The sequence below is a fragment of the Octodon degus genome, unplaced genomic scaffold (assembly GCF_000260255.1).
Source record: "Octodon degus isolate 3935 unplaced genomic scaffold, OctDeg1.0 scaffold00106, whole genome shotgun sequence".
Taxonomy (NCBI): domain Eukaryota; kingdom Metazoa; phylum Chordata; class Mammalia; order Rodentia; family Octodontidae; genus Octodon; species Octodon degus.
The window spans coordinates 9,153,711-9,178,682 of NW_004524682.1; positions in this window are offsets into that span (position 1 = coordinate 9,153,711).

Here is a 24,972-nt window from a genome sequence, read left to right on the forward strand (position 1 = left end):
ACACACACAAATCAATAAATGTAATAAATAAATAAATAATTTAGAAAATAAAAAAGTTTCATTATTCATCCCTATCAGTTTTATATTTTTTATTTCTTTGCAAAATCTGTTCTAATCTGTAGTATTTCCATTGTTCTCCAAGATTTGCATTTAGTTGTTCTGTTTTTATAATTAATTATGAACAGAGTATAGATTTGTAGTGATTTTTCTTTGCAAATATAAGTTTGTGGGGCTATGCATTATCCTCTTGTCCCTGCTTCTATTGCAGCATTTTTTGTTGTCTCTTGTTACCATCGATGCTCTTATTAATATTGTCTTCAGTTTTACAATCTTTGTGGGAGCCTATGTTATTAATTTCAGATCTTTTAATGCATTTTCTGTGCATTTGCTTTTTTAAAGAAAATTTTAGTCACTTTCTGATTTTTCTCACAGGTGCAGTCTATTTGTCATATCTTGTTCTATTTTCTTGTGCCACTAAAAAGAAAAACGAGAAAATTGTGAAAGTCAAGAAAAGAAAAATTGGCAGTTAATACAATCAGAAGATAAAAGTTTGAAAAATGAGTGGTATGCAGCCATTAAGACCAGTCAATTTTATAACCAGCAATTGACCATCAGCTCGCAATTGCGAGGATTTGAAAAACACATTTTTTCTCATGTGCATTTTTGCAAATTGTGTACACATTGTTCAAGGCACACATGCATAACTGCTAGATGAGGCACTGAAGATGGGAGATGGTATTGACACTATGAATATAAAAGCTGAAATGCTCAAGGTAATCACAGATTTTCATTCAATTCATCACCTAGTAATTCAATAAAAGGTAGAGTTCCGCTACAGCTACATCAGATAGATTGTGCCACTGCAATTATTATCTAGGTGAAAGGCAGGTGGATAAGGCATCTTCTGCTGTTTTCTCAGAACCTTGATACCAGTTACATAATATTAATGCTATGCCAAGAGGGAATAACATTTCTGAGTTATTTTTAATAAGTTATTGTAAGACTCATTGTTTTAAATTAGAAGTAATAAAGTGTGCTATTTTTAAACCTTAATTTTTAAGTACATTGTAAAAAAATGATGTGAGCGCACCACTTCTCTGTAGGTACATTTTGCACTGACTCATAATAGTCAAAGAGTAGATAAGGAGTATCACTGATATCTTGAAATCTTATTATAGACTGTGAAATTTATGTACAAAGTACTTTACAATTTTTATTCATAGTTAGGAAAATTGAACTCTAGTAATTATATGTTAAGAAATAATTACATTATTATTTAAATTATAAAATTACATCATCAATTTATATGTTAGGGATATACAATGATATTTATAGTCATTGATTTAAAGGATTTGTACAGGAGGGTTATGATGGCTAATTCATAGTCAGGGCTGGAGAAATGAAGAATGGCTTGTTGGGGAGGCAGAGTATCCAGTGGAAGGTCAACGAACTGGAGACCACTGCAGACCCTAGTTTGTGTTCCTTCTTCAAAAGTTAAAGACCAAAGAGTCTAAAAGCCTGAAGAAACTGGACAGAGATCTCCAAAAGCAGTGAAAAAGTGTTAAATTCTCCCCCAAAATGTGAAAGGAACACTTGGTTTTTCTTTCTTCTTTTATTCTTTTTTGGGATGCAAGCTTGATGCTTAGGGCAAGCTATGTTCTGGTGGTTTTGCATGCAGTTTCTAGCCTACCTATCAGCCATGCAGACACCTTCAAAGCTCCATGAATATGCCAGGTGGGTTCTTAATCCAGGCAAATGGACACATCACAGTTTAGGATCACAGAGATTATGCTCACGCATACACAACATGCTCACAAGTCTGGAAAGAGACTAACCACACAAAGCAATGAATACTCCATCACTGAAAACAAAAAAGCACATTTCTAAAGACTAATGAAATAAATAAAAGAAAATTTGACTAACCATAAATTAATAGTTCTTCCAAAGTTGATCACAGCTACAGTACAACTGCGATCATAATAGTCAAACAGTAGAGAAGTACTAACACTGAAATATTTACATTTTATTGTAGAGTGAAATTTATGGACAAAGTACTTTATAATTTTTCTTCATAGTTAGGAAAATTGAACTCAAGTAATTATATTATAAAAAATAATTACATTATGGTTTAAATTATAAAATTACATCATCAATTTATATTAGGGTAATAGAAAGATATTTATAGCCATTGATTTAAAGGATTTATATGGTAGGGTTATGATGGCTAGGATAAAGTACAATAGGGACAATTAAGGATGTTTGAATCTCCCAAATTTAATAAATAAATACTTTTATTATTAATATCTTTGATTTCCTAAGATTCCCTCTTGTCTATGATTCCCTCCTTTTTGTTCCCTTTTATTTATTCTAGCACAAAAATTATTTTCAAGACATCTGCTTCAGCATAATTTAGTTCTCACTTTAAGTATTAAATGAAGAAGACTTTCTGCCTTTATAGTTTACATCAAAACAAACATAGGCACATAGTCATTTCACTTACAAGGTATGTGGCCTCTTTATCAAAAAAGTACCCTTAAGGAAATTATATACATATTTCTTCACATAACCCATTCTTTTTTAGTTTTCTTTATTTATTTTTAATATTTTATTTATTTGTGTGTGTGTGTGTGTGTGTGTGTGTGTGTGTGTGGCCAGCTCAGCCCACCAGGGGGCGGGGCTGGCTGGCATGTGGTGCTGGGGATTGAACCGCGGTCCCTGTGCTTTAGTTTAGCTTAGCTTGTTCTAAGTAGGTGCTTTAGACCACTGAGCCATCTCACCAGCCCCATAACCCATTCTTAGAGTTCAGAAGTAAAACTCATGTTTGAATTTTATATAGCTAAAAAAACTTAAATAAAAATAATGCATTAATTTTAGTTCCAGATTTAAAACTACAAATATTATTTGAATGTTTTCTCACAATATTTATTAATATTTTATTTAATTTTGTGAGTATTCCAGAAAGTCAGAAATAGGACCTCAGAACTATGCTTTTCCATAAATACAGTGAGAATCCCAGTGATTTCTTTTGAATTGTCCTTTCAAAACATTTGACTCTAAATGAAAGATGCATTTATTCAAGTAAAATAAATTAATGTATATAAAGAGACAGATGGTGGCATTCTAATCTGTCTTTTTCATTCCTTTTCTGTGTTTTTCTTTTTAGTCTGAAACTGTAGTATAACCACAGTGAGAGTGAAAGCCCAGATCAAAGAATAAATAACACAAAAGGGCAGATGAGCTTCAAGCTCTACAGAAAGTCCCATTCTTAGGAAACTCTTCCTGGCTGACCTAGTAGGCAGACTTCTGAAAAGTTCTACATCATAATTTGTTTTTATTTCACATAACTTTAATCTATCTCTGTACAGGCAATCTTTTCCATAAAACCTTTGTCAATTGAGGGAAAAAAATAGCTGATTTGTGTTGTAACTGGCTCTCACCCCAGACAGGTTTGGCTATCCTAAAGAAATCACCCAACAACAAATGTTGGAGAGGCTGTGGCGAAAAAGGAACCCTTCTCCACTGCTGGTGGGAATTTAGACTGGTGCAACCACTATGGAAATCAGTGTGGAGACTCCTTAGAAAACTTGGACTGGAAATCCCATTTAATCCAGCTATTCCTCTACTGGGAATTTTCCTGGAGGATCTGAAAACATCATATCATAGTGATATATGTGTGCCTATGTTTATAGCAGCACAATTTGTGATAGCCAAATCATGGAAACAACCAAGATGCCCATCACCTGAAGAATGGATGAAAAAGATGTGGTATTTTTATACAATGGAGTATTCCTCAGCTATAAAAAATGATAAACTCGAAGCCTTTACATTGATGTGGATGCCACTTGAAGTTATACTCATAAGCGAAATAAATCAGACACACATGTGCAAATGCCATATGGTTTCCCTAGTATAAGAACTCTAAAGAAGAAATACAAATAGAAAGATATAATGCAACGAAAGCAGTAATAGTAGTTGCAGCAAACAAAAGATTTACCAGAACACTTACAGCCAAAGCACTTAGAGAAATGATCCCAAATTTCAGATGGAAATGCAAAATACTCACATTAGACAAAACGTTTTTTTTAAATAAAATAAAATTTAGAGCATGGAATTTTCCCTTTTTCAAATATTACTACAAAATCACATAAACTGTAATAGTGATATAAGTGTAAACATACACATAATGATCAATTAATAATTTTTAAAAATCCTTACACTATGGCCATTTGATTTGCAAAGTGAAAATGTGCAATTAAATAATAAAAGACTTTGCAATTATACATATATACACACATATATGTGTATATATATACATATATGTGTATATATATATATATATATATATATAGTTTGTGCCCCTTTTCAAGACCATAAAATTGTTTAACTGCCTATGCAAATAGATAACTAAGACAATGCAGAATGAACAATGACTAGAGACACAACCCATGAATAATGTGTACATTTAATAACAAATAAATGTGGTTGTGTCTAACAGGAATCTTCATAATTCAATATGTTGTGTGTTGTACTAAAGATTATTAATACACCCTGTGAAAGAAACATTTCCTGAACTTTGTTTCCTGCAGTTATTCATCACTTTTGTGTAGACCGTAACTCCTGTCATTTTTGTTGCCACTCTTACCTCCCAAGTTTTCAGTTAAGCACCTGACTTCATGGGAACTTTGTGATGCCTCACCTGTAGGAGGTTGTAACTTGGAGGAAGAATTTATGTGACAAGTCACAGTCAGCTGTGTTGTCAACACACTCCCATTAGACTACATGGACAAGAAGTGCTTGTTCAAGGACCACTCTAACACTGCCCATGAGAGACTGGGCCAATGTTTCTAACGTAATTAGAGCAGGAAGAAGTTCAGACTGAAATTTGGCATTAGGAAAATTTTGATGATGTTCTAAAAGAATGAGGATAACTGATAACTGTACATGATAAGTGTATTCTGTACAGGAATAAATGTAAATTATTGTACATGAATAAATGTATGTTACTGTACATAAAAGGACATGAAAATTACTATTTCATTTTTTGGACCAAAATTTAATGTAAGACTTGGTCATATTTAGGGAAAGTACAGTGGGTTCAATTATTCTTTAAATATTTGGTAGAGCAGTAGCACCTGCTTCAGCAGAACGCGGCGGCTGGGGTGGGATTCACTGTGTGCCATGCCAGCCCTACCCTGGGGTGCGCTGAGACTGTGACTGAGACTGGGTGTGGTGGCGCGCCCCTATAATTCCAGATCTTGAGAGACTGAAAACAGGAGAGTCACTACGAGTCTGATCTAGTAGTGAGACCCTGTAGACCCTGTAGTCCTCGTCCTAAATTCATAAAAATGAATACATAAAAATTTCATAGAGCTCATCTGTGAAGTCATATGAGTGAAAGTTAGGCAATAGTTTATTGCATATATTTAGACTTTAACCCAGATCATTTTGATTATTTACTTCTCCTTCAGTGAATTATAATAGTTTTGTATTTTTAAAATGTAATCAACTTCATATAAATTAACATTTTCAAGTACACAACTATTCATTCTCTCCCTTTGTCATCCACTTAATGTCTCTAGAATAAGAAGAGATCATCATTGCCTGATATTTCAGGTTTATGTCATCTCTTATCTTTTCTTGATTAGCCTGGTTAGAGACTTAAAAATTTTATTCATATTTTTCAAGAAATAAATTTGCTTTTCTTTTTCTGTACTGCTTCTGTTTTCAATTCCAATAGTTTCTGAATTGCTTATTAGTATCATATTTACTTTGTATTATGATATTTTATATAACTGAAGGTGGAATTTCAGTTTATTGATTTCACATAGTTCATTTTTCTAATATGTGCATTCAATATTACAGATTATTATCTAAGAACTGCTTTCACTGAATCAAAAAATGTTACTGTTGGTTTTCATTTTAATACAAAGTATTTTGTTTCTTACTGATTTTCTACCTACTTGATATATCAACCGTTACAGGTTATTTATCTCTCTAAATGAAATAATGGCTTTTAATTTTTTTCTCTGTATATACATTAGTTATTGTCACACCTGTTTTCATGTTTTGTATTAGACAAATAGTTGTAAAGACTGCATATTATTGAAAAATTAACCAATTACTTATTATATCGTGTTACACTATTCTCCATGATTTTCATTATTTGGAATCTTGCTTTGTATAAGACTCGCATACATAGTGTGGCGCTTTTTTCATTAGTGTTAACCTAGTGAAATTTATCCAGATTATTTATTATTTTGTTGGTTTTGGAGTTTTTGTGCCATAATAAATTGAATCTGAAACCTTATTTATCCTAGGTAAGTCCCCTATCTCTGATTTTAGTCACTTACAACCAACGTTTCTTGTAATTTGTGTTTAACTTTATTTTTAAAGTATGTTTCTCATAAGTATGATTCAATCTTTAAAATATTTATTCTATCTCTACTTCCATATTAGTGTGTTAAGTTATATGCATGTAAAATAATTACTGATATACTTAGATAAATATCTATCAAATTTGCAGTGACTTTTGTCTGTTGTATTTGTTTTTCTGATATGTTGCTCCTTTGGGGGAGTTTTCCCTTCCTTTATATGTTACTTTAATTTTAATTGAGCATTTAGTACGATTTCATTTTCTTCACACTTAAGGATATGAATTTATTTGAAAGCAAGTAACAGTGGCACTACAGTTGACTAGATAGATAGATAGATAGATAGATAGATAGATAGATAGATAGATAGATAGATAGACAGACAGACAGATAGATATCTTGTGTAAGTTTTTTTTTTTTTTTTTTTTGTGGCACCAGGGATTGAACTCAGGACCTTGCGCTTGCCAGGTAAGAGCTTATTCTACTGAGCCATCTCCCCAACCCCTCTTGTGTAAGTTTATTTCAGATAAATTGTATCATTTCTCTACATAATATAAATGATTTATGTAACAAAAGTATCAATTTTTCCTTCCTGTCCCTTCTAACATTGCTTAATTACTTCAGCTATAAAATATACTATAATCACCAAATATATGACTACTATTGAGTACCTTAACAAATTGTTACACTTTAGATCAATTAAAAATAATACAATTAAATAATTTTACTTTACATTCCTCTCTAGCGCTATCTTCTTTTATACAGAACATTTTGAGATCGCTTTCCTTCCAAGTAAAGAACTTGTTTGTTATTATTTTTTCCTGTGTGTGTGTGTGTGTGTGTGTGTGTGTGTGTGTGTGTGTAGCATACCAGCTGCCCAGAGAATTGTCTTGATTTGGTTTGTGCTTTCTAAATTTTTATTTTTCCTAACTTCTGAGATAAATACTGCACACAGTTAAATTCAGTTTTACATCTATTCTTGTCTGCATACTGAACTTTTACATCTGCTCCGCCCTTGTTTATATTACTCCATAGCGAAGTTTCTTCTTTATCTTTCCCCTTTCACTTCTGTTTAATGCAGGTGAAATGTGATATAGTAACATATTTTTCTACATTCATCTTTACTAGATATTGTCTGAATTTCCTAGATGTTGAAAAATCCTTGACCATCATTATTTCAAATACTTCTTTCCACTTCACTCTTTTTTTCAACATCTTATTTCTTTTTTCCATAATTTTATTGAGAAACAAGTAGCAATGAGACAGTTTCAAATCAAATTGGTAGATAGTTTCAATAATTAACACATTGTATATTCTCTTCCTAGTGGTTACTTGCTGTACAAGATGCACACATGATATTCTATTTACAAACACTATTAGAACAAATCCCTCTTACATTAAGAGAATGTAACTATATATCTATCCTAACCATTTTGAATACATAGATACAAAATGGACATTCATCTGTATCCCCTTTCTTGTTTAGTTCTGTCACTTGAATATTATAGGTGTGTTAACTCAGTAAAATATTCTAAAAGAGTCCAGTATTTCATAATAGTAATGGGTCTTCCGCTTGACTGGCAATGTCAGAAATTGTTGACCTGAGTCCCCTACAGCTCAACATAACATCATGGCTTTAATTCTTATACTTCGTTTTTATACTCTTCTGCTGGATGGGTAAGACCAAGATAAAGCAAGACCTATGCAACAAGAGTTGTAGCTTTTGGTTTTGATGAAGTCAGTGAAATCCCCTCAGGATTTATCCTGAGATCCTGTATCTACTTCACTCTTTTTTCTCTTCTCATAGTCCAATAATGCATATGTTACATAATAGCTTCAAAAATTCCTGGATGCACCAATTTACTTTTTTTTCCTTCCTCTCTAGTTTTTGTGCTTACAATCTAGAAAGTTTTGAAAACCTGTTGTTAAGTTCATTGATTATTCTTTCTTTACTTATCCAACCTACTGTTAATGCTTGGGATATTGTGAATGCCCAACCTACAAATTGTTCTATGGTCTTATTTTATTATTTCTTCTCTAACTCCTATTCTTATCACTGTGTTTTACACCTATTTTAACAGTAATATACAATTTTTATTAGTACCTAGGAACATCATGGGGTAAAAGAAGAGCCCTTTGGTCCAAAGAGAAAATTTTGGGCATGTGTATGCTTATTTCTTTATGCCATGACTTTCACAGGTGTTTCTTTTGTCCTCCACATGGTAAAGACAGAAAGGCTAGAGGCTGTGTCATGCAGCAAATGGCCCTCTCCACAGTGGAACAGACTCTGTTTAAATCTGTTCTCTGGAGAGTATGTCAGAACTAATTTGAAACTTTTCTCATCTCTTCCTCCTACCATAATCATGTGCTCTTTTCCTGATTTTCACTGTAGGTTTCTAAAGAAAAATCCTGTAAACTTACCCACTCATAACACTAAATTTGCCATTAGTTTAGGATTCTCAAATTAGCCCAAAATCATCTGCTAGCAATGTCTTACTGTCCTTACATTTAGTCATTGCTATCAGGCTATGTGCCCTTTAGCTTTTCTCCTGATTAAGTGCGGACTCAGGTTTTACTCTGTGGCATTTTGTCTCTAGATGTCAGGGTAGTCATTTACAGTAAAATTTCACTTTCTGGTAAGTTGCAAAATCCCTTTAATTTCAATTTGTCTGAACATTTATTGTAAGGATAGGAATGATAATTTTAGAATATGAGAGCTGAAAATGGGAGCTCATTACTACTAAGTGCTATCTTGTTCTTTAAATTTTGAATAGCTCTGTGTATTTAATTTTTATTCTTTGTTTCTGCAGTCACTTTGGTTGCTACACTAACTGTTTTGGAAAATGTGACTGGATCTACTTGTTGATACATGATATATTACATGAAGTCCTTTTCACTCTGAATAAGGGAGAAACTACGCAGACTGTATGTAGCAGGAGGCTTTCCATTTACACATCAACTGTCTGTGTCTCTGTTGTTCCACATCAGTGTGATGGGGCTTTTTGCTATTTCCATTATTTTACCCTTACCACCTGCATTAATGGGGGCTAATAGGGTTACATTTTATGTAATTGCACCTGGAATATATGGCACTAATATTGTTGATATTCAATACTATTGAATGACAACTGTACATAAAGGTTAACACAAACATACTTAAATATGAGTACCTTCCAAAATTTTTGAGAGTGTTGATGTTAAGGATAGATACATTTCACTTTAAAATGTGCAATTAAAAGTCTAGTATTTTCACACTGTGCTGTTGAAGTATAAACCAGAATAACATAGAAAAAGCATCTTATTCAGTTCTTTCCTGTTTTAATGCACTCATTTTAGAGACAGTAAAGTGAACCCCAATACAGGAAAGTGAGTAGTAAAGACTGCAGAATCTACCAATTTATAGACCAGTGTTCTTTCATTATATCACTCTGCCCCTGACACCTCTGAATAATTTCCTAGTTGTAGGCAGATAAATGGAAGGTATGGATCGCTACAATTTTCAGTCAAGCCAAAACCAGCCAATAATGTGCCCAACAATATCCTGAATAGACATATTTATTACAACTATTCCCTGTTTTGTTCTGCATCAGCAGGTCCATCTGGCAGTAAAGGATTGGCCAGGTGTTCTGTGGGAAAAGTTGGCCTAAAAATGCCTTGAATATTGTGATACTAGCAGGAGCAAAAGACTTTAAAAATGAAAGGGAATTAAATTATTCTTTGCGTGTATGAGGTTACAAGACATATTTAGGGGGTAACAATTACAGAACATCTTTTTTCTTTATTTGTAAATGCTTTTTGGCTTGGCTTAAGCAATCAGCATTTTGTAAATGATCATAGGAAAATATAATGTGTGTTCATTATAGTGGTAAATAAATAATAATTTAGGTAAACATCCTTGGAAATTTGCAGCAAAATAGAAAAAGGTGCAACTCATCAAAAGCATTTCTTCCTCTAAAGAAAATAATAATAAAACTTCTCTCTTGATTAGTCTTGATTAGTTGGCTCTCAACTTGAGTTTTTCAATCAGATGCTTGGGAAATAGAGCGTAAGCGGTGGCCCCTCCTTTGCTAAATTGAATTTTGTGGACATCATTACTAAATTCTTTTCCCAAAGAACAATTTCCTGTATATTTTAGTTTATTTAAGACAGTGAATGCATTAAGAGAGCAGATCTCATTGTAATACTGCCGAAATTTGATTGAATAAGAAACGTAACACGTGCCCACTGAGATTTGCAGAGGTCCCTAACAAGTTTTCATCAAGCGAAGAAATATTGCTTTGCATGGAATCTGTGCACACAAAAGAGAAAATGTCTGTGCCATCGCAAGCACTATCCAAACCCACAGACTTTCATTATGCAAGAATGAACATATGATAATGACTATCTAGCGATACTGAACATATGCGTGTGGTAAGACACTCAATGATGCAGCATTTTCATGGCCTTTTGAACCTAGAGAGATTAATTTTCTATAATTAGATTATTTTTTCCAGCATTTTGTGAGTTTATTTTAAAACTTGTAATCATAGTCTTTTATATTTCATATAAGGTGTTTTACCTTAAAGCATTTTTTTTTCTCACTGTAGGAAAATAATGATAAAACAGGAAAGTCAAAATTGATTATTCTTCAATTTACACACAGCATTTAGAAACTTTTATATATGTCGTATATACATATACGAAATTTTTCGTATTTATATAAATTCAGATATTATGTAGGTTTTATTATAACACTGTTTTCTAAATATTCTTTACCAAATAATTATTAGATGTATTTCTTTGTTTTTTTTTTTTGTTTTGTTTTTTTTGCTTTGAATTTTTGAGACATGTTTTCCTATACAGTTCATGCAGGCCTTAAACTCACTCTGTAGCCCAGGCTGGCCTCAAATCACAACAGTCCTCCTGCCTCAGGCTAATGAGTTCTGGAATAATGGGAGTGTGCAACTATGTTGGGTTGCTTTTCATTTTTATATATAAATGTTTTATACAGTAATCATTTTTGAAACATTACCAAATTATAGAATTCAAAATGTAACATACATCAAATTGAGTTATATATTTACATATGGAAGTAAAAAGCAAACATTAACTTGATTCCAAGACCAGAGAAAGACTCGAACAAAAAAAGACATCTGTAGGCCAATTTCTTTAATAAATATATCTACAAAAAATTCCAATAACATACTGGCAAATACAATGAAGCAAATTACCAAATGATGACACATACTGTGATTAAATAGGATTGATCTCATAGATGCATGGATGGCTCAGTATATGGGAATCAACACATGTAATGCACCCTATTAACAGAACCAAGGACAAAAATCACATGATCATTTCAATAGATGCAGAAAAAACATTTGATAAAGATGTATGAATTAATGTTTTTAAATTTATGAATTTAAAAATCTGAAGAAAATTAGAATAGAAAGTCTTTATCTAAATCTAATTAATGTCATCTATGACAAACCAACAGCCAATATATCCTAACAAGTCAAAAATTGATCTTTTCTTTTTACCTTAAAATCAGGATTAATACAAGGATTCCTGCTTTCTGCACTTCTGTTCAATATAGTTCTGGAAACATTAGGTCGAGCAATTAGGATAAGAGAAAAGAAATATGGAGTGGAATGGAAGAAGTTAAATTATCATCATTTTCTGATGATAAGATACTCTACAGAAAAGACTTCAAAAGCTTCAGTAAAAGATCCCTATAATTAATAACCAAATTCAGTAGCACAGCAGAATACAGAGTCAACACTTAAAACTCAATAGTATTTCTATACATGAATAACAAACTCTGAGAGAAATTAGGGAACAGCTTTCACAGTAGCATTGAGAAAAATGAAACACAAAGGAATTAATGTAAGAAAGGTTGCAAAAGACCTTTACATTAAAGACATCTGACAAAAGAGATTGGTGAAGACATAAAAAAATGGAAAAATATCATCTGTCCTTGGATAAGCAGAAGGAATATACTAGAAATAACCATATTTAAAAAATTGTTAGACAGGTTTTAAGTAATCTCAATCAAAAATAAAAATAGCATACCCCCAGAAGTATAGAAAATAAACAGAAAATTCATATGAAACCAGCCAAGTCCTAAAACAGTAAAAGCAATTCCAGAAAACAAAGGCAACATGTGGGGCATCACAGTACATGAAGCTACAGGGATAAAAGCAGCATGCTATTAGCAACTAAACAAAACAAACATTTGAAAATCAGTGAAACAGAATAGAAGGTGGAGAAACAACTCTAAACACACCTAATTACCTTATCTTTGACAAAGGGGTCAAACTTTTTCACTAGAAGAAAGATAGTTTTTATAATAAATAGTACTGAGAACAGTGCTTTTTCACATACCAAAGATTAAACCTGTAAGCATATGTGATCACGAACTAAACTAAAATGAAAGTGAATCAATGACATTAATATTAAAATGAAATAATGTGATGAAAGGTAGAATAGGTAAAGCTTTTGTAGCCATAAATTTAGAAAAAGACTTTCTGAATAAAATCTGATTTCACAGAAAATGTCACAAAGAATAAGTAACTGGTATCGAATCAAATTAAGAAGCTTCTGTACAGAAAAGAAACTACCAATAGAGTGAAGAGATACCCTGAAGATTGGGAAAAAATTACCAGCTATTCGACAAATGATGAATATATAGAATATATAAAAGCTCAAATAAACATACTCCAAAATGTAAATATCCAATCTTAAAATCACTATTTGAAATGAATAGATATTTCTCGGATAAAGAATTAGAAACAACAAGTAAATACATGAAAAAATACTCAAGATCTCTGGTCATTCAAGAAATGCACATTTAAACACCACTGAGATTCCACACTCCAGAAACAAAAGTTAGCTTGAAGAAATCAACCAAATGAAAACCTGGTGAGCCCATGGGGTGAAAGTAAATCTTTCCATTGGTGATGAGAGTATAAATTCATACAACTTCCATTGAGCCAGTATGGAGATTCCCAAAAAACCTAAAACTAGAGGTTCCATTTACCCAAACTTTTCCTTTTCTAAGCATCTTCCCAAAAGTTAAAGCACTGTACCACAGTAACAAAAGCACACACGTGTTTATAAAGATTGAGACTCCCTTGAATGGAGAATGTTAAGAGCTTAGTGTTCCTGCTTCCTAAGCATATTCCCTGTTGACCTGCTAATTTTGTTGCTTATAAAATATTTACTTTGTTCGCAGTCATAACATTATATTATCCAGTGATATTGTCTCCTGGGTGTTCCCTGACTCTCTAATAAGTGGATTTAACGATTGCCATGCTTAAATCCCAAAGATCCTGCATCCTTGAATCTTTATGTTATCTCTTAATTAAATTTAATTGCCAGGGATTTTTCTAGAGAAGTACTCATTTTATGCATATTCCTGGAGTCTTTTATGACAGTGTGTCAGCCGGTTCTAAAGATTTTTGACTATTTGTATGGCTGTTGTATCCTTGAATTATGCTACCTTTCTTTCAAGCCTTATTAATCACTGTTTAACTCATTTTCTCCCAAGGAATGCTTCTGTACAGTAGTATAATTAGCTGACTTTTCCTCCGATGAGGCTTTCTTAGCCCATTACTTGCAGAATAAAAGACAAGCGTTAAAAAAATTGCCAACTAGCCATAGCTAACTCCTTTTGATACATTTTAAACATGTTTCTGAATAACTAGCAACTCCTACTAATTATACTGTTGAACGCATATGCGTACTGTCTTTAGTGTTTTCCAAGACAAGAACAAGTCATTCTAAAAGCATTATTTCTTTGTAGTGTTTTGTTCTACCAGCTACTCTACTGGCTGAGAGACTTTGACAGACTGTAGAAGTGAGAGGTGTGTTGCACACAAGAAATCCTAATCCTCATTTTACATGCAGCTATTGAAGATTAAGCCTCCTCTTAAGAGCAGAAAACTTTATTTTATTATTGACACAATTATTTTTGAACTATTAAGTGAAATGATGAAAATTTAGAAAATATGAAGGGCTGGCCAGATAACTCATTGGACTAAAGCACTTGCTTAGGCAGAGTGCAGTGGCCAAGGTTCTATCCCCATCATTCTATGCCAGCCCTGCCTCCGGGGGTGCACTGAGACAGCAATTGAGACTGGGCATGGTGGCATGCACCTGTAATCCCAGGGCTTAGGAGGTTGAAAACAGGATCACTACGAGTCCAATCTATGTAGTGAGACCCTGTAGATTCTGCACTAAATACATTAAAAAAAAAGAAAATACTATTTGTCAAACCACTTTCTAATCATAAGGCTATGAAATATTTATGCAATAGCATGTGTGAATAATAAATCTCAAAATTTCTTTTACTGTGTACATATAAAATACTGTAATACAAAAGAGAGTTACAAAACAAAAATCTGGAAACAAAAGTATGACAAGTAAATTACTGTAAAGCAAAATACTAACTTTAACTATTTTGAATGATGTCTTTTGGTTTCCTAATTATAAAACTAATGTGTTCACATTGACCAGAACGAAACCCAAACTGATGGCCAGGGAGACAGCTCAGTGATTTAAGCACCTGCCCGGCAAGTGCAAGGACCTGAGTACGGTACCTGGTCCTGAATGCTGCCCCAGCCCCCAAAATGGGCTGGGGGGTGGTGATGCGCTTCTGTAATACCATCACTGGGGAGGCTGAGGGAGGAGAAGCACTGTGAATCCAAACCGTATAGTGAGATCCTGTATCAAGTAAATATAATAAACAAAAAAGAAACCCAGAACCACAAAAGTTAGAAATACAGAAATTCTACCATTCAATAAATGAAACAATATGTAATATGCGTATTCCATTTTATTTATTGTTGGTGTTTCATTCCCATGTTAGTTTAAATTATAGTCATAAAGTAGTTAGAATACAGATACTTTCATACCTTAGCTACCACATGATTGTGAAGAAATAAAATGGTGCAAAAATGATTAAGCATCTCTACTTTTTCTTTTAAATCATCCTCTTCCTATGAATTTGAACATTAGACATAAATATGACATTTATTTTTCCTTTATATGATCTTTACCACACAGTACTGAACAATTATGTTGTATGTGTTTCCCTGAAATTTATTTTTTATATTTACAACTAAGTTTTATCCAAGTTGATATATGTCTATCTACTCATTCATATATTGTATGAAATTGTGTTATATAATTATACAACATTTATCCATGCTACTTTCAATTTTAATCCCTATTTCATAATAATCATTTAACACTTAGTAATATGTTTTCATAATATACCAAATGATTCTTGTTTGTATTGTACATATTAATTTGAAGTGTTCTTTCCACATCTCCTTATAATCTAGAATACTCTGTGTTGCGTAATAGATGCTGAATGGAGATATTTAAAGTAGTGATTTTCTAGTTTTTCTTTGCTATAATGATCCTAATAGACAGAATTATGTAATACCTAATATATCTATCTATATCTCTATCTATGTATATATATATCACACTCTAGCAAAACTGATACATAACAGTCTTTATATATATATATAATAGGAAAGAGGATTTGCACAATTAGGTAAGTTTCTTTCCTAGTCTTGTATTCCAGATGTAGGAACTGGGCTTTAGATTACCCCTGTGACTTCATAGAAGTGCAATAAGCAATTGTCCACTTCCTGATAGCCTAGTAAGTCTTTAAGTCAGATCAGTTCAACTCTTGAATAAAAAGTATTGCCTTTGATCCATTTTACCAATCAATATGTAATACATACTATATAATTTTCCTAAATTTGATATAATTATTTTGTATTTCAAATATACATGAATAAATTCATAACAGTAATTCTTATCAAAAAAATTGTCACCTTGAACTTCAGAAGATGAAGCATAATATTCACATTCAGACTGAAAAAGTAGTTCTTTTTCACATCTATATTGTTCAGATCTTTCTTTTTCAACAAGGAAAATCAAGTGCCAAGCTGTGAGCTTTAAAAGAATTAAATAATGTTGAAAATCTAATTTCAAGAACACTGTGCTCCCTGATGGAACTTACTAAAACACTTTTATTTGTACTTAGAGTTGGAGGAAGAGACTGCTACAAGTAAATAAAGTGATTTGTCCTGAATTGTTTCTTATGGGGGGGGGAACTATTGTTACTTCTGAAGGAAAGGGTTAAGATCCATTACAATCCAATTGAGTTCAGTGCTTAAGGGAGAAGAAAAGAGCAATTTCCACAGAGAAAATTCAAGCAAAAATCAGGCAGTGAGAACTTATCTGAAGCAGCCTGCAAATGGACTCCCAAATCCTAACATTTATTTCTTACAAAACATGACAGGCAACTCAGCATACAAGTTTTCTAATCAAGGCAAGAGGACTCTGATATGCACCAGTTTTGCTAGGAACTTATTTAGTTAGCAGTCACTTCAATCTGTTTTAGGGAAAAAATTCCCTTCAGTGGACTTCTTACCAAATTTTTATATCCTAAAAGGAATAAATTGGATTCATTCTTGTACTGATCACCATAGTTTTCTGTGGCAGACAAACCTTAAGAAACCCTAGTGCCTCCCCTTCCTTGTTGAACTTGTCATCTCTGCTAGGGTGTGATATGCTTCTTATCAATAGGGTGTGGTGAATGTAAAAGGAGTTCATAGACATAAACAAATCTCAAGCAAATTGAATTTGAGTAAATATTAAATTGAAATTATTGTAGGTGGAAGTGGTTTAACCAGGTAAAAGAAGTAAAACAGCTCTTTTTTTCTGTGGCCAGTTTGGAAGGTGAAAGCTATATTGCTGGAGGACTTACACTGAGAGTCAGGTGCTGAAGGCAGCCTCGGGATGGAGAGGGCAGCCCTCAGCTACCAGCCAGGGAGAGGGGGCCTCAACCCAAAGCCATAGAGCCGAGCTGTGACAAAAGCATGAAGACCTTGGAAATAGATTCTTGTCCAGTGCAGTCTCTGAAAAAATCACAGCAACAGCCAATACCTGAAAATCTCATGAGACCATAAATAGCAGAGCCTAGCTAGACTATAATGAAGGCTTTATTCTACAGATTCCATGAAAGGATAAGTCTTAAAATATTAAAACAATGCAAATCATTATGCAGGCAGTATAATAGTTAGTATAGAAAACTAACAGTTATCCCTTGGTATCTGAGAGAGAATGGTTCCCTATCTTTCAAAATACACCAACATCTACGGATGCCAATTTTTTTAATACAATAGCAATAGTAGCTATATGTCATTTGTACACAGCCTCCTGTTTATATTTATCCCCAATACAAATAAAATACGATGTAAATAGCTGTTACTCTCTATTGTTTGGGTTTTGATGACAAAAAGTACCCATATATTATCAGTGATTTAAAATATTTAAGTATTTTTAAGTATTTTCAATAAGTAGTTGGCTGAATGTTTAGATAAAGAGCTTGTATAAAAGGGTTAATTTTATACCATTAGTCTGTTTCCTGAAATATTTATATGCACTAGGCAAATACATGTTTTGCTTCAACATATTTTTGGAGTTTTGATGCTAAGTCTTCTTAGGAGTTTAGCACAAAATCTCATAAGTCACTGAATAGCAGAGACCAAAAGAGAGTCTAATCGCTTTTATTCCTGGATCATTGATCATTCCCTTATAATAAGCAGCTAATTAAAACAAAGAACTAATTAAAATTTCAAATGTGTGACTTTCACAAGTATTTGAATTGAGTCAACTTCAAATTGTTATATCTAGATGCATGCAAAATTTGAATCTAGACTGATAACTATAAGTGCGATTGTAGGAAAAGAGGGATTAAGTAAACAAGGCTTTCTGTAGGTGGTAAGCTGTTTATTTCTGTAGATGCTCAGTTTTGCTCTATAAATGATGATTATTTTATGGTCAGTGTACCATCTTAAGTAACGCAGCCAATGATCTCCATTACAAAATTCGCCAGGGAGATAGTTGAGTGGAATAAGCGCTTACCTGTCAAGCACAAAAAAAAAGAGTTTGATCCCTGGTACCACAACAAAATGAAACAAAACAGAAAAACAAAAAAATTAATATACAGGATTTCTGTTTTATAATATTTGTAAATATAGTCATTTAAATGTGTAAAATTTTCTATTTCATCAATGAGGGCTTTTTGAGATTTTGTTATTTCAAGTTTTGATGGAAGCTTAGATAAGTTATTTTTTCATTGAAAATTGTTATACTAGTTTTATCCAGAAAATAATTTGAACTATATTAATGGAGCTGTAATAAAATTAATTAAAAATTTTATGGGTAATAAAAGCATATATGGAAATTTAAAACTAGATTACATTTTAATATAATAGCTTCTTCAGAAATCCATAATGCTCTAATAAAATGCCATAAAATGAATTATTTGGACTCAATTTTCTATTTGATAGGAACTGTAGAGTTGAATAAAATGTACATTATAGATTTCTCTTACTTTAATTGCATTGTGAATTACATATTAAACTGCAGTGAACCAAAGGTCAGATTCATAGAATAATTATATCCTACAAGTACAGACAGCAAAAATATTAACCAAGATTTACTACAGTTTTATGAGTTTTATTTAACATCAGTGGTGGCATTAGACACACAATGATACTAATTGAATTACTTACTTTTGCCATGTCTGAAATTATGGAACAAATTATATTAGTTCTGGAGTGTAAGTCTAATTTTTTTGGCTGAGGTAAGTCCAATCTGTTTTATTAATTAATGAGTCTGTCCATATTTTCTCTTGTCAATGAATTAGTATACGATATATTTTAGTAATAGGCACATCTTTATAATGACAGCTGAAAAACGAAGAAAATGCATCCCTTACGCTTTATTTGCACCACTACTTAGGCTGTATTGCTGCACTGTTATTTACTATCAGCATTGCTTTTTAATCATTCAGTTAGTCTACAGATTAGAAAGTCAACTGGGGAAAAGTGACATCTAACCACAATGTCTTCGACTATCCAAAAAAAGTCACAGCAAGCAAAAACTGAAGTTGAATTGTCAGTCAGTAGATTTAACTTTATTTTAATACGTGACTGCTGAACATTCTGTCAGGTGAGTGCGCTTGCAATAACTTTACTTTCTCTAAGAGCTTGTAATTTTATATCATTACCATTTTTGAATTGAATATTTCTATGTTTTTAGGTAATATCTTATATTTTAAAAATTTGAGATAAGAAAAAAAATGGTGAGATTATACCATTACATACAGCAGACATACCCAGGGAGTTTCTAAAAGAAAGATAATTTTCACATGTAAAAAAAAAAAAAAAAATCATTGCTATGGTTTCCTATAATTTTCTATTCTTTCCTGTTTTATAAGCCTTTTGAGAGTAGAAATACACTTTATTCCTGTTTTTCTTGTTATTATACAGCTTTATCACTGCATCTCTCTGGGGTGTGATGGTCGCATTCCCCATGGGCAGTTGGTACATGCTCACGGCATGTCTCCATTCTTTCTTCAGCTTTTTCTGTACCTTATCTTCCCTTCCCATCTCTTGGGCCCCTTGTCCTTTGCAAAAGATCTGCCCCTCTCCTTCTTATTTTCTATCTTTTATTTAGCTTTTTATATTGTAGGGTTTTTTTTTTTCTTGAGTGAACTCCCCAAGTTTTCAAATTACCTTCCGACATTGGGGTGATCTTTCATGTTGGATGAAAGGTTTTGCCAGTGGTCCAGGCACTCAGTCATGTTGCTCTTGACTGGCATCTCAGCACGTCCTTAGTGATACACATGCGATCCTCTTTTGTGTATGCAGGCAGTGACTTCAGAGTCTAAAAGGCAGGCATGTGGAAACAACTGCTAGCATTCCTCAGTATTAGGCATATCGATTTTGAAGTCATCAGGTTTTTACTGCTTTAGAAATTAATGAATTTTGAAATATAGAGGTTACTATATTAAATTCAGTATACATGAGTATACTTGCTATAATAAGGCAACCTGTTACTTTTCAAATAATTAAAGGGATAGATCTCTCAGTGGTGTTAAGGAAAAACCATTTAATTGTATGTGTTAAAGCACAGTGAGATAGACTTTATTCAGGTCCGTCTTAATAGTCATAAGAAAGACTGAAATAGGATTTTGCAGTATGGGAGAGAGATGGGGCTCAACTCTGAATGCAGAATAAGAAAATTAGAGCTCATATCCAGAAGGGCAGAGAGGATTACTCAGGAAACATCAAGGGTAAGAGGCCTGTGGGTAGTTTGAGCAAGATATTTGCTATAAATGGACCAAGATGATCAGACATCACTGAAAGTATCGAAGACAATGGAGAATCAGATAGTGGTGATTAGATGTCAAGTGTGATGATGTTCGTAGTGGTAGCTTTTTGATAAACTGTATTCAGTTTTCCTAAAACTAGATTTTACTAGGAAATGCACAGATGGGACTATGATAAGGTACAGGAACTAAAGTCGGATCGAAACATGTTTGCTGGTGAAAAACAGAAATAGTAATATGTTTAATATTAATTTATTAGAATGGGGTTCTTGCTAGAGCCCTTACTGGCTGAAGTAGTCTTGATTCTCCTTGCTGTGTACAATGGAGTTACTGTCCTTTACTTTTTTTCTTCTTCTGTAACATCCCTTACTTCATCAGCCAGAGAAGCAATGTGGAACTTCTGTGGCTTGAAGTATGGGTACCTCACCTATACATGAAAATCAGCGAGATAATGTCAGAGTGGCTTTGCAGTTTTACCATGAGCAATTTTAAATGGGTTCAGGCTAACATATATTTCCCAACCAACTCTGATAAGAGCGTTATTTAGAGAAGTAGACCTCAATCTCATACTAGACTATACAAAAATCTTTTCAGAATCATGGTAATGAGTAAAACTTAAAAAGCCTAAGCATTTCTTTTACACCAATGCAAATTACTTTAGAAATCCCTTTAGGAAAAGCTAGAAAAAACTATTTATGTTATATAACTATTTAAAATTTGTATAACATATTTGTTTATAATAAGCATGTACTATTTCCAGTATTTCTAGAAATTCCTTTCAAGGAAACATGCATTATGGTTCATATCTGAAGCTCTAAGATTCTACATTAGTTAACAATTGGAATTAAATTAGAGCCACATGATTATCCAATTTGCTTGTTTCCCTTAAGCCTTCTGTACACTCGGATATATTATTTACAATTCCCTTGTGATGTATGTTTTGAAAACGTTACTTTATAACACATTGTTCCTATCAAGGTTCCAAAACTACAGAACCATAGGGATATGTTTTGTGGGACAATGATTATGAAATTGTGAATACTGATTAGACAGTTCTTATACAGTTATTTCTGTGTCTAATGGAGGGACTGTGTTCTTAGCAAGATGCAGAGAAAAATTTTTAAAAAGGAAAAGTTTGAAAGAGAGGAATAGCTTGATATTTGTGTTTTATTGTTGCTGTTTGTAAACTTTATGAAGAGGGCATCCTCCAGAAAATAGTCTTTGTTATGGAGTTGAACATATATTTTCTATATGTTAGTGAAGATTCAAAGATATATAAGCACTCAGAAAGATGGTAAAATGAGTGAAGATTCAGTTGACAATTTTTACCATGACTTGACTGAATAAACTGCAGATGTGTGGTCCCTGAAACTGTTCCTTGTTCCTATCCTCCTGCCTTATCGGGAAACATAGAAGAAAAGGAAGTTCTTAGAAATGTCGTTCTGTTGAGCAAAGTTGCCACGTAATAAGGTGATCAGACCCACTGTTTTCATTCCTGAGCATACCTGCAACAATTAGCAAACCAAGTCTTTATTGTTTCAAACACTGCAATGACTGCTGCAGCACTCCAGAGAACCATACTAACAATACTCATTTTACAGACACAAATTGAATCCTGCCAATTGGTCTGGGCCACATCAGAGTATCACCACCAACACTGAAATAAAAGAGATGCTATGTTCAATGATGGGCCCGCCAAAGACAATATTTATAAGATGTTTGTTTCTGAATAGGATGGTGTTCTTTACACCATGGTATACTTCTCAGTTTATGGTGGTTAATGGGCAATCTTCTTGTACACTTGCAATTCACTGATGAGTGACAATACACTCTGGGCCTTTGTGGAAAACACAAGTGCCTTGGATAAGCGAATAGCTTATCTCACTAAGCATTTTCATTTTTATTCCTGAAACAATCAAAATCTAGTTTCTCAACTTTATTGTACATAGAGCCACACGGGGACTGGGTTTCTTTTATGCATCAAGTACATTATTAGATTGACTCATCACAATTTCAACTATTGCCCATATTCATAATTTAATCCCATTCCATATTATGATTTCTATCAGTAGGTTGTTGACACTCGAAGCTACTTGGTGGATTCTCACCCTGACTAACTGTTTATGCTGATACATGTGAACTGAGCAACTGCACCGAAGATAGCAATGTGTAATAGTGTCATCATGCTTGGAATACCTGTCATTCTAGTCTTATAAATAAGTACTGCTTGTCATTTTATACCAATTATGGCCAGACAATTTCTCAAGTAAATATTTTTTTAAATATGTTCCATCTTATGCTTAAGATGTTCAATATTCAGACAGATAGTGAGGTTAAACCCACCCGCATATGTTGTAGAGCACTAATAAGCTTCTCTTCTGGAGAGTTAACAACCTAAGTTTGCAGATGAAAAATTAGAGAAATAGAAGGGCTGCAAGGACAGGCAACATTTTGACTGTAGCCTTACGAGGTGAGCGAAGACTCAGGACATAGGAGAACCTGTACTGTAACACCATGTAACTTAGTTGTGTCCCAAATTTTCTGATCAAGGAGATTATGAGCCCACAGAGGAAAGTGACTAATGATGTAGAGTGTGCCTAAGGAGAGTGACCTGGAGAGAAAACATTCTCTCAGGCTTTCATAGAGAGCAAATTGATCAAGCAATGGCTGTGACTCATCCACAGGGCTGACACTGACAAAGGATCTGCAAACTGTGGTACAGGGTTACAGGATAAATCCTGAGGGTACTTAACTGACCTTATCAGATACAAAAGTTACATTTCTTATTATACAGGTCTTGCTTTATCTTGGCCTTAACCATTCTTCAGAAAAGTATAAATATGAGGTATATAAAGTAAAGCCCTATTAATATGCTGAGCTGTGGAAGGCTCAAGTCATCAGATTCAGACATTGCCAGTCCTATGGATAACCCACTACTGTTGTGGAGTACTGGACTATATTGGAAGATTTTGCTGAATTCATGCACCTACACTATTTGGATGGCAATGGAATACCCACCTCTGACAAAACTGAACAAAAAAAGGAGATATAAATGAAGGACAATTTTGTATCTGTATATACAAAATAGTTATGATAGATATATAGCTACTATGTTCTAATTCAATAAGAAGAAAGAGGTGTACTAATAGTGTTTGGACAGAATATCATGTCTGCATCTTGACTGACTACTCCAATAGTCAGCTATGGATGACTACTACAAAGACGATAATATGCAATGTATTAATTGTTGTAACTCTCCCTCCAAGCTCTTTTGAAGCTGTCACATTGCAATTTTTTCTCAATAAAATTAATTAAAAATAAATAAAATATAACTTAAAAAATTACTGACAAGGAAAGGAGGTTAAAATAAATTACTGCCCAGGTCAACATAAAAAAATAAATAGAAATGGAATATTAGCTTTCATTCAGAAAAATATTATGAGTTCTTTTCTCTTTAGAATAACACATGTACAGGTCTTCCTCATAAACATTATCATGTCTAGCTCATATAAATAGGCAAAAACCTATCAAATTTTTTTACTTATGTTCTATCTCCTTTTGGATCATTATCTCTTTGTGATAAACGTATTCTGAGTTATTTAATTTCCGGTCAGAATGATATAAGTAATTGCACTAGTTAGTCTGAATCTGTGCCTATTTAAAATGAAATTGAGTCATTTTTTAAAAATTAATATATTTGGTACAGGGTCTCACTATGCGTTTTGGACTTGTAGCAATCCTCCTGTTTCATCATTGGCCGCTCTGGGATTACAGCCATGTGCCACCACGCCCAGCTGGCAGGCCCGGAGTGAATCTGGCCTGGCATGCAGGACTGGGGATTGAACCTGGGTCTTTGTGCTTGTGAGGCAGTGGCATATCCACTGAATTATCTCCCCAACCCAGTTAATTCAGTCTTAAAGGAAAAGGATGTCAACACTCTCAGGGAAGTATTTTATTCCTAGAAAGAAAATCTTCAGCTTAAGTTTTAATGAATAGAAACAGTGATTACATTCATTAAAATCTGTGCACATCCCCCTATTTTAATATTTAGTATTAACATTTTTTAAATTTACATTCTCACTTTTAGGTAGGTACTTCCTTTGTAAATCTTTTCCTTACATGATGAAAACTTTGTCTGAGTTGGCTATACAAAACAAGAAATTCTTCTAGGTCAGTCATAGGAACACACAAGATTATAAACTTCCTTTATTTAAACAAAACCTTATTGTTGTATATGATTAGATTTTTGGACTCATGTGTAAATATAAGAAGTATATAATTATTTATGCCTATTTTTAAAATATATTCTAATTTTAAATGTTTTTTCATCATATTCTATGGGGACTTAAAGTTCAACATATCAATACTCGAGGAAAAATACCTGTTCCATGTTATGCCTAAGATATTTGATATTCAGAC